We start from the raw sequence: 4486 nt of genomic DNA, 5'->3' as shown, positions 1-4486 counted from the left end.
TCACTTCAGTCTGAGCAAAGTGTTAGCCAGCGCTCGCCTCACTCAACTTTCCTCCTCCCACCTGCGAGGGCAGGGCGGTTAAACATTAAACAGGGACAGGCCTGAGTGCTGCTAAATCAAACCAGCTGAGATTAACAATCACTAGTTTTGTTTGGAGATAACGGGGAAGATAAAGCTGGTGAACCTGAGTGACTCAAAGGGAAGCAAAGCTGAGACGTGCAGGTGACGAGGACGTAGTTTCCTCTCAGTTCACATTCAGACAGAATCCATAGTGAGAAAATTCAACAGGAACTCCGACAGAAACTGAGTCATGGTTGGCTGATAACATTTGGGAGGATGATAAGAAGATAAGCATATTTTTCCTCTGAGCTGTAGAGCTGTTATCCATCTGAAATAAACTGACTTTTCATCTCTTTTTATTCTCCCAAGTATAAATGAACTAGTGGCGCTCGGCTTGTGATGCTATAAATACAGTAAGAAATCTCAACTGTGAAAGTCTCTGTGCAGAAATCATCGTGAGCCGGTGACTCCACAGACTGTCGGGAGAAGTTTCATGTATGAACTGTGGAATAACAAAGCAAACTAAAGTTAAAGCTCGGTCGAGGAGGGAGACATTAAAGCCGTTGTTTTGTTGTTTTGCTTGTATTTGAGAGAAACCAGTCGAAACTACGGACGAAACCTTCTCTTGTCGTTGGTTTTGGGGTTTAGTTACTTCCTGTTTTATTTTGTAGGTTTCATCCTCGTTCTTCCTGTCTTTGTGTGCTTCCTGGTGCATCTGAGTCTGTTTTAGTTTTCTTTCTTTTTTCTTGACGTTTAGAAACAAAGTCAGTCTTTACGCTTCACACTCACGCTGGCAACTCAACCCAAAACAATCTGCATGAACAGCACGACAGGTAGGAGGTGTAAATCTGTATGAATTCCCTCTGACACGCCATCAGTCTGTCATTCTTAAACGGAAACACTTCACCAGGCTCGTGGCTGCTTCTGCTTCACCAGACAAAGCTGACATTACGTCTCCGGGCTGAGCCTGATTAGATTAAAGCTCGGAGTGGCCTCTCGCTGTGATTGAAACATTGTCAGATACCGTCAATTAAACCATCGCGCTCGGCGTGCCGTCACACCGTCAGCCAGATGTGAGCCGTCACACGTGAGGGAGGCAGAATCAAGGTTGATTGCTCCGTATGAAACCGGAGCCTCTTAATTTACGCCTCAGATCTCATTTGAATTATGTCTTCATACGTTTATGATTACATACAGCTTGACATTACGCCACTTATGGCTCGATAACGAGGCGCTCGTGTGTGAGAGAGATTTCCCTGCGTGACTTTGTGATCTAAACACATCATGTGTCGTATCGTGCCGCGCTCCGAGTCACCGACAGCTGCTGGATGTTAGAGGAAATGAGTCGATGTTAAATAGTAGACAAACATGAGAAGGAGCCAAATTATATACGTTATAAAAATCAGTCATGCGTTTGAGCCGTGAGGGCGACTGTGAGACGGCAGCGAGCTGGAAGAACCATTTCTGCTGAGAAACAACAGGTAAACCCTTATTGTGAGATTAGAAGTTAAAATTGTGAGTGCAAAAGTTAATTAGTTGTTAGTTTGAAAGTTGAAATAATGTGAAAATAAGCAATTATGATGAGATAAAGAACAAATTATGAGTCAAAAAGTCACAATTACGGGTTTAGAAAGTCTAGATTATGAGTTTAAAAGTTAAATTATGGGGTAAAATGCCAAAATGATTATTATAAACTAAAAATTATTAGGTAAAATGTCAAGATTGAGTTTAAAAGTTAAAATCATGAGATTAAAACTTAATTATTATTAGGTAAAATGTCAAAATTATGGAGGTAAACAGTAAAAATTAGGATAAAATTTGGTTAAAATTTGAAATTATGATTTAAAAAATTTAAATTATGGGTTTAAAAGTTGAAATAATGGTAAAATAATTAATTATGATGAGATAAAAAAAATAAATAATTGAGTTAAAAAGTCCAAATTATGAGGAAAAGAGTAAAAATGAGTTAAAAGTTAAAATGATTATTAAAAACTCAAAATTAAGAGTTTAAAGTCAAGATAATTAAAACGTCAAATTTATAAAATAAAACATTTAAATTGTGACTTTTTATCTTATAATTGAGACGTACCATGGGAGCGTATTTCTTTTATTCAGACCTGGTTTTTTGTCTTTTTTGTCCTTAATGTGTTTCCATAGAATCGTCGTGTTCCTTCAATATAAAGAATGAAGGAAATAAAAGGAAATAAAAGTCACTCGAGTTTCCTCTCGACACTGAAAAGAACTTTTTGGACTTAAACTGCTTCAGGTGAAATTTACTGTATAAGAACGTATGAGACCTAAACTGTGTTCTGCTTCACGTGAGAGCGGGTTCTACAGAACACTCAGTCTGGTTCTGAGCGCTGTAGGACGACGCTCGCCGTCCTGACAGACTGTTTTTAACATCTATTATCTGAATTCAAAGCCGCCACGCAGCACTATTCACCGTAAGGGACATAAAAGCTGTTTTTAGTGGAGCGCGTAATGTTTTTATACAACAGTATGAAAGAGAATATTTTGTGGATCCCTTTTCAAAAACGAATCTCTAAATGAAATCTAGGCGCTTTGTTGGGACTCGACCCTGAAGAGGTCGACGCTTCTTTCAGCACGGTTGGTAATTGGACACTGTGCACTTTTATTTTTCTTCATATTTATGTAATTTCTGATCAAATGTAAGTCGTAACAACTATTCCAGAATTAAAAATGAGTGATCACAGCTCTGCTCTCTGCCATTTTGAGTTTTCATCTCCTTAATATCTAGATATTGTGGCGTAAACTGGCGAGAGAGAAGTTTCTGCGGCGTGAATGTTGACTGCACAAGTTACTGAACGTAGAATAATGAAAACATCAGTGTTTGTGTTGGTTCCCTGTAAATCTTCACACTTTTACGTTAGCATCAAAATCTGTTTTTAAAACAGTAAGAAGTCTCGACACAACATGAAACTTTGCTGGTAGCATCACCAGAGTCTCTACACATGAACACCAGCAGTGAGAACATTGTTTGTGTACACAGAGTTACTAAAAAGAAAGTTTTTGAACAGCTCATGTTAGCAGTAGCTTGTTCCACTCGCCACCGTCCTGCACGTCGAGATTCTCAGAATGTGACGTAACCTGGAGGACAGTTAAGGTGGAACGCTCCTAAAGCTTAGTTCCATATAAATGCAGGATAATTTGTTGTGAGGCGGGACTAGTGGCGCAGGTTAGTTTGGTGCGTACGTGAGCATGCGAGAGACAGAGAGCCACGATCGATCAGCGAGCTAAGACGGAGGCATCGTGTGGGGAGCATTTAAGTTTTATCGTGGAGGTCGACTACCCGTTGTCCTGATATAAACTTCTGTGTGATCTGCAAGAGGTGAATATAATGTGTATGCCTGTATTTTGTGCTATATCTAACTGTTATAGTCTAATGACACTGTATTGGGTAAATGTGGTTAGTGACATGCTAGCTAGCGATAGCCGACAGTGCTAATGTGTTTTTATATCAACGTTCTGTCCTAAGATGTTAATGAAAGTTAAAGCGAGCTAATGCTAATTCAAAAAGAGATAGTGTTTTGTATTGTGGCTCAGTGTATGATGATATGCTTAAAGGAGACGGACGTTGGAGAAGGAGAGAGATTGAGACTGTCCAGACAGACGGCCCTGCTGTTTTTTTTATTCTTCCTCGTGACTCTGCTGCTGAGCGCCATTGCCCGTGTGTGTGCTGGAACTGTGACTGCCATTGCCCTTATGAGACTGCCATCGTTTCCCCTTTCTATCCCTACTAACAAACCATTGGATTCGTGAGTACTAACTGAAAACAGTTTGAAAGTGCACGTGCTTTTATTTTTGCTCAGTTGAGTGAAGCGGCCATTACAGTTTTTAGGCCCCACCGCACACAAGCCTCATCCATCAGGCCTGCAACGGGTTTGAGTTTATTTTCTGGTGTGTTGTATGTGAATGCGTGTGGGCCCACCGGTACAACAAAAGGTATTTTTGAAAAGTGAAAGAAGTGTTTTATTTTCTTATTTGAGGTATTCATTTTTATTATACAAGGGTACAAAGTGAAAGGCTTTTATTTTGAAACCAAAAGGGAAGTAACCTGTGAAAGAGCTGTGAACTTTGTCTATAACTTGTCTCTTTATGCCCTAATAACATATTTTCCTATTTTACTTTTTTTGTCAATTGTGTAAATAAATACCGGTCCATATAAATGCAGGATAATTTGTTGTTTTGTCGTTAGCAAACAACAATATTGACCTTGAAGTTGAAAAAAGAGCCTCATGTAAGACGCAATACTGAAATCAAAAGCCGGAAAAGATACTTCTCAGCTGGCAGGACGGCGGCGAGCGGAACAAGCTACTGCTAAAGCGAGTTGTTCTGCAAAGTGTTGGAGTTTAACACATTTTAATAGAGCGATGAGTAATAAATCATCCTGATACACCTGAGCCCT

The sequence above is a fragment of the Acanthopagrus latus genome, chromosome 9 (assembly GCF_904848185.1).
Source record: "Acanthopagrus latus isolate v.2019 chromosome 9, fAcaLat1.1, whole genome shotgun sequence".
NCBI lineage: Eukaryota > Metazoa > Chordata > Actinopteri > Spariformes > Sparidae > Acanthopagrus > Acanthopagrus latus.
The sequence above is the reverse complement of the archived record's forward strand: the minus strand, read 5'-3'. Positions refer to the sequence as shown.